The sequence below is a fragment of the Parasteatoda tepidariorum genome, chromosome 9, assembly GCF_982258835.1.
Source record: "Parasteatoda tepidariorum strain Cologne lab strain chromosome 9, Ptep-v5.0, whole genome shotgun sequence".
NCBI classification, from domain to species: Eukaryota; Metazoa; Arthropoda; class Arachnida; order Araneae; family Theridiidae; genus Parasteatoda; species Parasteatoda tepidariorum.
In genome coordinates, this window is record NC_141763.1 from 69324830 (window position 1) to 69339288 (window position 14459).

The 14459-nt window shown below is 29.6% G+C and overlaps 1 long non-coding RNA gene across 1 annotated transcript; it reads right to left on the reverse strand.

Annotated features, from left to right (window-relative positions):
• Positions 1-2871: 2871 nt before the first annotated feature.
• On the reverse strand, positions 2872-10869 carry LOC122269558 (uncharacterized). Its single transcript, XR_006225263.3, has 3 exons — positions 10717-10869; positions 5017-5224; positions 2872-3044 (listed from the first exon to the last, which is right to left on the reverse strand). It is a non-coding gene; the product is annotated as an uncharacterized LOC122269558 (long non-coding RNA).
• Between the last annotated feature and the right edge of the window lie 3590 nt (positions 10870-14459).

Genomic DNA, 14459 nt, shown 5'->3' on the forward strand with positions numbered 1-14459 from the left:
GGTGACGATCTGGGAAACATCCCTGAAGATGATCCGAAGACATGGCATCACAATTTTGATCCTCTGCAGAGGGCACCCCCACTTCGGTAACCTGTCGACATGAGCACGAACTCAAGCACTTTACGGTAGAACAGTTTAACGAGGCCCAATACCTCTCACCCTCAATCCCTTCGTAGATTGATCAAAGTGGTCACCCACCCGCACACTGACAGCAGCCAGTGATGCTTGACTCTACCGGAAATCGTGTTTTAACGATCAGTCCAGTGTGTGATTCACTAAATCTATACCACACATATGTTGATTTTTTGAGTAATATTCATTAGTATATATTCGTAGAAGCATGTACCTTCTGGGTTCAGTGTTGACACAAGTAAATTTTGATTGTCGAAGTCTAAGAAAATATCATTACTTCGAAGATTTTTGAATGACCTTTGGCCTTACATACAAAGATCTGCTGAAAGTATTTCGCTCATGGGCTGCAATAGCGGCACAACTAAAAAAAAAATCATGCTTTGAGATAAGTGGGTTTAAAGTTTTCATTGCTAACGAAAATGCGCAAGAAATGCTTCAGCTTGCTTAAGATTACCTTCAAGTTGAATTATGAGTTGTGCTAGTATTGCTGCTGAAAAGAAAGTGTATTTTCATATTTACAGCTGTTCTTAGCTCAAAACGCATGTTTTTTGAGTTGTGCCTCTATTGCAGACCATGAGTGATTTATTTCTTAATAGTTAGTGGGAAAGTACTGGAACACAAAATAACTGGTCTTGGTTCTCCCATTCCGCAAAAATTACTACCGAATGTAAGTAGATGTGTTTCTCTACAAATTCCAGAGAGAATCTTGAGTTTCGACACCCCAAAAACTCTGAAGAAAAAAAAATTCTGCTAAGTGAAAAGAAAAAAACAACACTTGTGTAATAAATTTATACATGGAACATATAGAGAAAATTTTAACAGAATCATAAATGCCATGTATACCACATTGCCTGATATGCCGGATTTTTTTTTTTCATTTTTAAAAATTAGTTGTCTCCAAAAAATAGTCGATATTTTAACGCAAAAAAAGGACGGACAGAAAAAAGAATGTCCCTCAAATAAACACCTTTTTTTCTTCACGCACCGGATTATTATTTTTGACATTTACAGCATATAAGTGGATGTGTTACAGCATGTAATAGAAATATCGGGGATGGAGTAAGTGGTACATGGAAATGCGATAGCAATCGTTTAATCAGGAGAGAGATCGAAAGCTCGAACCTCTTCATGTTAATTTCACTTTTATTTAATTTTCTAATCAAAATTTGTTCGCGCACAACTGTTCATCCAAAAATGTTTCAATGAAACAATATTTCATTTAAAGAGTTAAAACTGTTTTATAATTTAATTCAAGAAATTATTATTAAATTCAATTTAAATCAAATGCGCGTTCCTAGAATTATACGATGCATAAGTTTTTTCAGTATTTTAAACTCAGTAATTTTAAAGAAAAAATACATAACTTGAACGAAAGCGGTCGAATAGTTAATAAGAAATAAAAATATAAAAACTATGAGTTTTTTTTTTAAAAATTTCATAACTTATAAACTATGAGAACGATTCTGTTCAAGTTGTGTATTTAGAAGTACCTACACAATTTAAGTAATGTAAAAATTTGTACATCTTACAAATAAAATGATTTTCTACCAATATTTCATTAAATTATTAAAAAAAATTGCATGGAAATATCTTTGGATAAAACAAATATATAACTGTATGTAATTTCTTTAAATTAACATAAATATTTTGCGTAATAAAAGAAGAGTAAAATTAGCATTAAAGATCCTAACTATTTTGAGACCGTATTCTTCTAATTGCGGCTGAAACCTTCCCATATTTTCTGGCTCAAGAATCTGAATATGTTCAAGAAAATGTTTACAGTAGAGTCCCGATTATCCGAGTATACCACATATTTAACCGAGCTATCAAATATTTCAAGGAATTTTTTTTGTTTTTGTTCTAGTTTATTTTTTTATTTTAAAACTACCGCGGAAAAGAATTCTGAATTTTATCTTCCGCACACTCAGGAATACAAACTGACGGACAACACGAGATTACCAAAAAATGATCGTTAATATCGTCAATAATGAAAATGAATCTTGCGTAGATGATGAAGATAGTGACGATGAAAATCATCGACGTCATCGAGACAGTGACGATTAAATCTCTTATAAAGATGGGCTGAAAGTTATCGAAAGTGCTATTGAATATATGGAACAAGCAGGACAGGCGATACCAACCATCCTGTGATTCCCAAAAAAATGGAGAAACATTGCTGCAGAAAAGCGCCAAAGTAATGTAAAACTATAAACGATTAAGTACTTTTTTAAGTACAAAACTCTTTAATTCTCGTAAAGTATGCTCTTTAAGCGTTTTTAAGTAAGCTTTTTAATTATAAAAGGAATGGTATGTGGTGTACCCGTATAAATTCCGTATTTGTTAAGTAAATTACATTTATACCTACTCTTTTTGTCCACATTAACTAGGATAATCGGGACTCTACTGTATTTATTTAGAAGAAGTAGGTGTTTCACTTCTCTGAATAAATCATCATCTGTATAAATAATTAAACAAATTTCATGTCAAGCTTTCGAAACATTAAGTTTCTTATAAGTACTTGAAAATCCACTCGTATGATCAAAAATGATTAAGATGCTCCATTTTTTATTCTGCAGACTGTATTTGAATTTGTTCAGCAATTGAAATAAACCATTGAAAATAATCGCTTGGTAGAACGATTTTTTTCTAGCTAAGGTTGCAATAATACTGAGGCAGGAAGAAAAAGACCTTTATATTTAAAATAAATAAGTAAGTAATAAAACTCAAACACAATACAGATTTCATGTCACGAAAATTCTTTATTGGAATTTACAAGCAGGCAGCATTTATTTTGGTGGAAAGTATTTTTAAGGGAAGGAAAAGCATAACAAATTTTGCATTATTTTAAAAGTTTGATACAGTGAGATGGCAACTTGGAATGATTGTGCAGGAACGCTTGAATAGCAGTTAATCTGAAAAAGAAAGAATTTCGTAAAAATAGATTTGGTTTATTATGTTAACAACATTTCGACATTTGATTCATTTAAGTTATGATAAATAGATTTAATTTTCGCAAGATCAATCTTCTAATAACGTATAATTATGCTATTATTGCCAAGAATTTTATGAAATTAGTCGCAATAAGTATATTAAGTAATTATTATAAATATAAAGCGTATTACGAAATTATTTTCAACAATAATACATATAAAAGGGGTATAATGATGATTTCAGTATAATGATACATATTTACTAAAACCCGGCGATCATAAAGCATTTCGAGAACAGAATTCCGACTAAAAATAAATAAATAAAAACATATACGAGGGGAAAAAAGCACGATATAAATATTACTTCAATCATTTAGAAAACTTTATAGTGAAGTGCTTTGTAAACAGAGTGTTCTGTAAGGATAAACCTTAATATGTATACAGTTTAGAATTCTTGTCAAAAGAAGGGAAAAAAGCATTCACATTAGAAGTCACAAATCAATATTCAAGAGAGATAAAAATAAGAACGCTATGGAATCTCTATTGAGGAAAGTGTGATTTGAAACACCGAAGCATGTTTAATTACTAGAGGAAGCACAGGAAACGAGAAAGGCAAGTTTTAGAAGCATCTCCAGGTTTCATAAGGCAATCACATTGATTTTGATATTTTTTCTCTCTCGCGATCTAATAAGATTATAAATTAAAGTAAGTAGAGTTCATCACAGATTGCTTATAAATGACTAGTCAGCTCACGTGAGAGTATTTAAAGGGAACATAAAGTCATTTATAATCAAATAATTGCTCAAACGCTGTCTAAGACAAACAAATATGGTAAAGGTTTACTTGAAAGGCATACATTTTGTACATCAATATCAAATTTTCCAAAGTTAAGCAAATTCCGTGATTTTAAACGAATCCATTTCTGCCTTTGATGAATGGCTTTAAGTAATCAATGTTAACGTAATGAATGTGTTACCCTGATCAAACGAAAGGTGCATCTTGGAGCAATTACCCAAAATATTTTACTTCCACGCGTTCTGTTCTGAACACTTTCATCTAAGTTATCACATTTCATTACCTCACTAAATACTCTCCTTAAATGGATAATGAGTAAAACGTTATTTGAATTGCATTCCTTTTAAAATTCTTCTATATTCCTATCATCGCTACAACATTCATATATATATATATATATATATATATATATATATATATATATATATATATATATATATATATATATATATATATATATATATATATATATATATATATATATATATATATATATATATATATATATATATATATATATATATATATATATATATATATATATATATATATATATATATATATATATATATATATATGTATATATATATATCCTTTCTATCTCGATCAGTTTCGAAACTTAATTTTTCATATTTTAATTATTGACTCATTAACTTTTGAACTAGTTATTAAACAAAAAAAAAAGTATAAAATGTTTAGGTTTATAATGTGGTGTAGGTCCAAAATTAAAAAATTGTATGAAAGATAAAAAAAAATAATATTGACTATTTAAGAAATATTTCTTAAAATGCTAAATAGACATTATTTGATGGGACAAAAAAGTTTCATACATTTTTGATAATTGAGATTTGGTATGAGATTCTGATAGTAAATAAGAAGTTCAAGGTAAGTGCTTTTGTGACATCATTTTTAAAATGATTCCAGAAATATTTATTAAAGGCAGCCATTAGGAAAATTGTATATAATTAGGTCTTAAGAGATATTGTATGGATTTCGGGCTAGGACAAGTTCGGAATAAAAGTTCTTGGTTTCATTTCTAAGAATTAATCCCAACTCAGAGTAAATCTCTTGTACAGATACAGACCCAATAGACATTGTTGAATCTGTGTTAGTAAAACAAAGATGAAAGATTAATCACACAAAAGATTTCATGACCTACTTGGTTCTATCCTATAGCAAAAGCATTATTTTTTGAGAAGTGGTAGTACGTATGGTGCTGTATACGCTGGTGCATAAACTGGTGCATAAGCTGGTGCATAATAATAAGGAGCTGCGTAGTAAGAAGCTGTATATGGGTAACTGTAGTACATCAGTGGCAAAGCTGACACTACGGAGAGAACGACGGACAAGAGGAGAAAGAGCGCTACCTGAAATTAATATAATTTTAATTAATTAGAGGAGACAGTTTAATCAGTTTTTAATTAATCAGGGGATTGAGCGTTCGCCTTTCAATGAGGCGGATCGGGTTCGAATTGCAGCGATTATTGGTCGATACGAATTCCGCACCGACCACAGTGCTGCCGTGAAATATCCTCAGTGGTAGACGGATCATGGGTTAGAGTCCCCTTGTCATCAGGCTATTCTCGTGATCTTTTCCTCCATGTAACGCAAATGCGGGTTAGTTCCATCAAAAAAAATCCTCCACGAGGGTAAAATTTCTTCCAATACTTGATCCAGGAGTTCCCTTGTCTTCTGGATTGGGTTCAAAATTACAAGGTTACGTAGTTGAACGTTAGTACTCGTAACCTCAAAAATTGGATCGGCTGTTCAACGGCGGTTATAAAATATAAAATAAAGTACTTGCTCTTCGTTTGCTATACTCTTTTTACAAATATTGCATACAAAATTTATTGCACTATTCTTTTGTATACAAATGTGTTTTACTATATGTTTATTTTTTTTTTCTTCTTAAACGCTGTATGTAATCATAGTCTTGGAATTCGTACTTTATTTACAAAAATACATAAACTCATGTTTGTGAAAATTGCAACACCATGAAGAACTTACGCGAGTTAACTGAAATTTTCAGGAAATGCAAAGCAATGCAAATGATTAATGATAATATAAATGATAATATGCAAATGATAAATGATAATATGCGAATGATTAGAATTTCAGACCCGTAGCGCATGCGTATGCTGAGCAGCGCCCTCTGAACGGCTGATGGATCCGAATAAATAGACGGCTGTAGCGAGGAGTCTATGGTTATCGGTGGTTATCTGCTTGTGGTAAACGTTAGCTCAGACGTTACTTATGCCTCTCCGATGAAAGAGAGCGAGATTTCAACAACTTACGGAGTTTGAAAGAGAGAGAATCATCGGCCTTCGTGAAGCTGGATTGTCTTATCGTGCAGTAGCCGCTCGTGTGCAGCGTAACAGAAGCATAGTGATGCGTGTTTGGAAGTAGTGGACGGACGAGTGTCAGACAACTCGGAAATCCGGGAGTGGACCCCGAAATGTCACGTCAGCTCGCGATGATAGACACCTGGTCCGCATGGTGCTGACAGTGGTCAATAGCTACAGGTGTTTTATTGTGTGCTTCATCAATTCGTAGACGTCAACTGCAGCGTGGACTGCGCGCAAGGACTCCTTTATACAGGATCACCATCACGCTAAACCATAGCCGCCTGCGGCTACAATGGACCAATCAGCATAGGAACTGGCGTGATGATTGGCAGCGTGTTCTGTTTTCTGATGAATTCCGCTTTAATTTGTGGTACCATGATGGCCGCATTCGTATCAGATGCTATGCCGGTGAACGCCATCTTCCGGAGTGCATTATCGAAAGCCACAGTGGACGAGCACCCGGAGTTATGGTCTGAGATGCCATAGCATATCATGGACGATCTCAATTGCTACGAATTGTGGGTAATCTGAACAACAACCAGTACATCAGTGAAGTTTTACAGCCCCAAGCTGTTCCATTCCTTCAAGCCTTGCCAGGCGCTGTATTTCAACAAGAAAATGCCCGTCCTCATATTGCTAGGACTCTTCAATCCTTCCTTGCATTGCGACAGGTACAGCTTCTTCCTTGGCCTGCGTATTCCCCAGATATGTCACCGATTGAATATGTGTGTCATTTCGTTGGTCGGTGCCTCGCTCGTGATCCTCGTCCTGTTGCTTTTACAAACGATCTTTGGGTACGCATACAGACATTTAAAATTTGCTTGACTCCATGCCACGCCGTGTAGCAGCGCTTATTGCGGTGCGTGGTGGCTACACAAAATACTTATTTCGATCTCTTGTTATTGTTTGTTTGCTTTGAAAGTTTAATCATTTATTTTTACCACTACCACTCAACTGTGTAGTAAATTTCATTCAATTATGACGATTCCTTCATGGTGTTGCAATTTTCACAAACAGGAGTTTAGTTTTGTCTGCGCTTGAAGAAAAAATTTCAAAATGGATAGCAAGATTGGTAGGTAAAGTGGCAAAAAGAAGAAAAATAAAAAGTTATTGAATATTATAAAAAAATATTCAAAAACTTTTATAACTAGTTATTGAATATTATAAAAATAAAGAGCATTAAAAGACATGATTAATTTTGCTATAGATTCGCCAGTAGAAAAAATAGTAAGGAAAAATAGGGTAAAATGCAAAACATTGTAGAGAACGCCATTTTTGAATTTTATAGAAAATATTACTAATAAATTCTAACTCAAGAAAAATATTTTTCAAATTACTCTTGCAATAAGTATTTATATTGGAATAGTAACGCAGATGCTTTACAAATACATAATTATTAACTCAGAGAAGAACTAAGACGTAAATTACTGAAAATAAAATATAATTGATAAAACTTGAGGAGAAAAATTTTATATTACCCAAAATTATATTATGGGAAAATTTTATTTATAAAACTTTTTTTTAACTTTATTTTGTGTAATTTTTATTTTTTGAAAACTGAGTATTCATTACAAGAATCAATTTAAACTATTACTGCGTCAAATTCTGAATAGATCAAAAAAATTTCAATCGTTATCAATTTTAACGAATTATCATCAGCTTAAAAAAAAAGAAGCCTGGAAACAACGTCACCGATGTAAATATATATCTAATATAGCAGACGATTTCTGACTGCCTTAAACGAAATTAAATATTTCATTTAAAAACCGAAATATAAATTGGCAATATTCCTTAAAAAAAATTTTTTTTAAATTACCAAACGATTTAGTTGCTTCTTTCGCCTTTTTAAATCAATGCTAAATACAGATGTTGGTGGAATAAAGTCTATGGATAATTTCAGAAATTAAAACAGGTAATTATATTTAATTTAAAATTTTTCTTAAAAGAGACTTTTTTTATTTTAGACTATAAACCTTGTAAGCAATTAAATTTTTAATTCTTAATAATATTTTGTTAAAAGAAGTCAAGAAAAGCAATTCTGCTGTTCAAAATGTTCTACGCCTGCTAAATAATTACACTACTAACTACATTAAAACACTATTCTAATTATAAATAAAATCATATCTCAACAGGAAATTGTATTTATGTAATAAGCGTACCTAATGAAAGCTGCTATAATTTTCCTTTTTAACTTAACTGAATATTTAATTAGTCATTAGAAAAATGCAAAAAAAGTGAAAACAATTAAAGTGCTAGCAGACTTAGGTAAAAGTTGAAATAAACTATTCATTCCGGTGTTAAATTTTATAATAAAAAAATTATCTGCAATTTTTTGACAAATTAATGCCCAACTTTGCTGCATTTTGTTTTAAAAAAAAGTTCTCTTTCAAACCAAACAAATTTTACAAACATACTTCGTCCTTGTTATCCCACAATAATAGGAAAGCGCTTTCCTTACAAAAGTAAACAATTAATTTTTTTGTTTTAATATTCTTGTTAAATTTTGCCCAGTTAAATGTGGTGAAAAATGAATTAAAATAAGGACTATATTTAGTTGGTAGATTTCAACATTGTCAATATTTTAAAATATTATATTATATTATATTACATTACATTACATTACATTACATTACATTACATTACATTACATTACATTACATTACATTACATTACATTATATTATATTATATTATATTATATTATATTATATTATATTATATTATATTACATTACATTACACTATATTATATTATATTACATTACATTACATTACATTACATTACATTACATTACATTACATTACATTACATTACATTACATTATATTATATTATATTATATTATATTATATTATATTATATTATATTATATTATATTATATTATATTATATTATATTATATTATATTATATTATATTATATTATATTATATTATATTATATTATATTTCTTTAAAGTTTGTTTTAGAATCTCTAAAGATCCTTGATATCTAAATCCTATAACATCGGCTTGATATTTGCTAATAGTGAGTTAAGTACTCTACTCAGTCTTATGTATTTATAATTGAAATTCATGTTAGTAATAAATAGAAAAAATAAATGTTATCTTTATTATCTTAGCTTTTTTTGAACGGGAATGATTTGTAAAATTTTAAAATAATTTTTCAGCAAATAGGCAATTGAATTGGCGATTAGTTTTAATATGCTTGTTATCTAAAGGCATCTCTTAAAATTTTCACAAATTTTAAAATTTTCGTCTTAAAATAAATTTAGTCTTAAAATTTTCGTAATATGAATTTTTTTTAAAATTTTTTTTTATGAAAAAAAGAAATTCCCTTCTGTTGTTTTCTCATTCACCCCCCTCTTTTTTTCTTCCATGGTTCAGAAAATTTCGATCTTAATCTACAGGATTTCTTCAGAGTTCCTTTATGAAAAAAAAGGACTTTCTTTTAAAAAACTTATCTATAGTTTACATCTCTAAGCCTTTATGTCTCTTACTTTAAAGCGATTGTCTCTTGAAAAAACTTGTTTATTAGCAAATTAGAGTGAAAGACAAGCTAAAAAAATTAATTAACAGAAGAGCAGTTTCGCCATGTTAATTAAAAAATAATTTTACTCAAATTTCTAAAGAATTGTAGAAGAATTCATCAAAAGCATTTTACTTAAAAACAACAATATGTATAAAAGGATAAAACAAATTCCATGACTTGGGGTAATGTAATATAAAGCTAACTTTCTTAAAATGTGTAGTAGAGCGTTTTTTGTTACAGTACATTTTCCTTACAGGAAGAAAGAGGTCTTAGTACATTGTGCATGGTATGTAGCGGGAATTCCTTACACTTGTAGAGTATCTGCAATTATCATAATTTATTAGCAATTTGCAAAAAACCTAAACTTCTGGAAAAGTCATGCTATAAACCCAACCTTGCAATTATAAAGCCATTGTAAAAACAATTAAAAATTTTACTTTAACTATTATAGTACACTCAGTGAAATGTTTAATAATAAAGGGATGCATTTATTAAATATATGAAGTTTAAAACAAAAAATTATGATATTTAATATTAATTTTAAAATGTTGGCTACCTAAACGGGGCATTAAATCGAGTTATGAAACATTTTTGAAAAACGTGCGGATTTTTTTCCCTCAGTCTTTTCATAGCAACAAAGTTTTACTTGTAAAAATCAATGACTAATTAAATTGAAATTTGAATTAACTGAAACATTGAATTTTTATGCACGATGCACTTGTTGCATTTCTTATTTATTAACCGAAGAGTTCAATCAGCCCATAATATAAATAATTAAACTTTTTTCGTTGAATAAATAGCCCTAATATTGGAAAAAAATTATAATTATTTCAATTTTAAGTTTTAATAATCTGGCTACAACAATAAAACATTGAAATTAACAATAAATATTTTAAAAAAAATTCTTTTTTTACTAAGTAATTATGCATACGAAAGAGCGAGCATTTGGAATAAATGAACATTCTAACTAAAATCAATGATCCTTACCAAAGTCTTCATTTTGTTGAAGATTCTCAGCAAAACAGGTGACGAGCAACCCGTGTGCTTGTGTGACATAACTTCGCCGAATTCCATACCTTTTTATATCAACTACAACGACCTTGCATCATCAGACATTGTTCTAAATTTTTTTCTTCTCCCATCTTCTGCTTTCTTAAAAAATTTATTTTGATGGAGGCGACTCGCATCCAGCAAGTAGTTCATCATAGTACATTTTTTATTCTCCATATATCATGCGCCGTTTTTCATAGCACAGAACAAATGTACTTGTGATATATGACCTTTGAGAAAAACATTCAGCTTTTTGTCATTCTCTTGATTTCGAGGTATGCATGATTGTTGGCGACAAAGGTGACTGTTTCACATATTTAAATCTAAAAACGTGATTATGAATTTTAAGTCTCGCCTATTGTTTCCGGCATTTTGGTTTTGATGTGCATTAAAGGTATTTCAATTATTAATGCATCATCTTATTCCAAACAATTTTCGAGGAAGTAAATAAATAAAATATTTTGCTACCAGCCTAAATTCTTTCAGTGGACACGGATAATGTATACAGATCTATTTACAGCTTTACTGAATGTATTGATAAAATAACGTTTGATTATTAATTTATTAAAATTTATTTTTATTAAAATTTGTTCTCATCAAAATTTATTTTTGAAATTTATTATTAAAATTTATTTTAAGCAAAATTTATTTTTATCAAAATTTAGTTTTACTAGAATTTAGTTTTATTAAAATGCATATTAAATATAAATTTTAGGCAGGTAGAATTCTGTACTAAATCTGCAATCATTTTTAGTTTTAATGTAAGAAGAAGCTCATTAGCCTGCCTTAAAAGTTCCATTTTCGGAATTATTGCCTCCTCATCCTCAAGTTGTATAGTTATTACCCATGAATGAAATAGTTGCATGAAAAAATATTTGGAATAAATAAAAGTAGAATCACTTTATACATTTAGATTCAAGCGTACACATCAACACTTTATCAAAAACTTATAATGGAATAAGAATCAAGATTGTATAACAATTCGGCTTTACATGTTGAGGAAAACCCCGAAAACCTACAAATGTTAACCGACAACAAGGAGATTCTAAGCCATAATCCGTCTACTACTGAGGACATTTAACATCATCACTATGGTCGGTGCGAGCAGAATTTGTACCAACCAGCCACCGCTGGGATTCGTACCAGGGTCAGCTGGCAATTGGCCAAAACTGGCAGATCGGTTAATTTTGAAGTTCTCTTTTTGGAACCAAAGGAACAGATTTAGCGAGATATGAAAATTATTTTAGGTAGAAAAAAGGAATGCTAACGTGTGATAATTTTTAATTGTCTACTGTAACATTAACTAAATTTCCGTTTTAGGAAACTTTCGATACTCTTAAAGTAGTAATTTCATAGTTATTTATCATAATTTATTTATTAGTTTATAAGTTAGTAGATCATAATTTATTTATTAGTTTTTTTTAACGTGAATTAATCTGTGTTTGAAACTTACGGGAATCATTAACATTAATTGAAATGTGTTGTAAGTCTGATATTATGATGAATAATTATTATTAAATTATAAATGCTGGATGTTTATAATTTAATAATAATTATAATCTATATTTCAATCTTATGGATAATGTAAGTTATAATACAATCTATTACTCTATACATTTGAAAGAAAATAAATGCTCTTAGCGAATTTGGCAATGAATTTTTTAAAGATTTCTTCCCCTTAATACTATTCCTTTAATAATTTCCTTTTCGCTATTTGTTTGTTCTACTCTTCAGTCAAATAAAATATCTTACAAAATGGCTTAAGTTAGTTTTCGAGTTAATTAAACTATCTCGCTATTTTCTCTAGAAACTGCATTAGTTTTTTGCTCATTCTTTTACAGATTGAACTTTCTTTTATAGAAATTCTTTAATATGAATACATCATAAAAATATTATCAATATAACAAATTAATTTTTTTTTTGCCTAGTTCTAGCATTCGTGTAACATTTTCACCTAAGTAAATTGTCATTATCCCCGTCATGACCACTGTGTAAAATATACACACTAAAAAAAGAATTCAAAACATTAGTTTGTTTAAAAATTTACAAAAATGTTACCGTTAGAATCGCTAACAAAAATTTTCAAATATAATTTTAGTTAGAGCTGGATCGAAGACTTTGGCCGACATTGCTCTGTAAGAAATTTCTCGGAAAAAATGTTAAAAAATAACAATAAACTCGGTAAAATAACAATTTATTTAATTGTTATTTTACCATATTCAAACAAAACAGTCAAATAATCATAAATAAGATGGTAATCAAATTGTTAACTGTGAGAAAAACCGTTCATTAACTGCTTTAACCTAATACGGTTAAATAACTTAAATTTTATCGCATCAACTAAACCCTCTTTATGAAGCTTTTAGTTCCTTTCAACTGCATATTCTAGATAATAGGGCAAATCAGTCTGTCAGTCTCATGACTGATAGAAGTGGGGTTCGAGTTCTAGCGTTGACACCATAATATTCTCTCTATACACTTCAACACATGAAGAATTTCCAGTGTCATGCATTCTCCAATGCCAATTGCATAATGAAAAGTCTATCTCCCATGTCCAGTTCAATTTCTTTTTTACGGTTTGGAAACCATGCTAGATGTAAATGGTTAAAAAACGTCTAGTTTCGTATTCATGGTTTTATAACCATATTAGTTGTAAATGGTTTCAAAACCGTAAAAGTAAAAAAAAATGTTCTTTACCGTAAACTTTATGGTTTTTCGGATGCACAGACTGCTGCCGGTTATTTTACCATAATTTTCAGAATAAAAATTCCAACAGGTGCTCTTCAATTCAATCTGTGGCTAATTCAATCTAGGTGCTCTTTCAATATAACTAGGATATTTTAACCTAAATCGATTAAGTTGATTCATATTTAATAAAAAAGTTGCATGTAATTCAGATGTGTTTTGGATATGATTTGAAGTTAAAATTAGTGAGAATTTTTTCTTTATTATTTTTTTATTATTAATTACTTATTAATATTTTTATATTGAAGATTATTGTCAGAAATTACAGCCAGAAAAATTATAGCCGCACTTTTAATAATGAGGAGGCTTATAATAATTAAGAGGCTTTTTTATAATTAGGAGGCATCTCCCTTAAGGCTCACTCCACTCGCCAAACGGCTGCAACCTCGTTGGATTCATCTGGATCTTTTTACTCTTAAAAGTAGGCATTTTTCAAAATTTTACTCTTTTATGCAATTTATGAAATTTTTATACTTTTATGCAAGAGCATTTTGTTAACAAGTTAATGGTAACAAAATGAACGATTTACGTTTGTAAAATGTCCTCAAAAAAGAAAAAAAAAATTCAACTTAAGAATGCAGATTTAGTGAAGAAGTAATAAATGATAAATAATTTTACTTGTTAACTAGAATTTCGACTTAAATGTTAAAAATTTGGCCACATCTAAAACAATTCTCTATAAATTTTCTTCATTCATTTTATCTGTTACTTTTCAATAGAGAAAAAATAAATTTTTCTTCAAAAGTGCATTAATAATCGTTATATAAAACTTAAAAAAAGTGAGGAAAAAAAACTCGCAAAAAAAGTATCAAATATTCTATAACTTTCGGACAAATTGAAATTTAACAAACAGAAGTAATAATAACTCGCTTTTAGTTCATAAATGAAACTGGCTCTTGTGGCCTACTGAGCGGCTTTGAGGTATTTTTTACTGA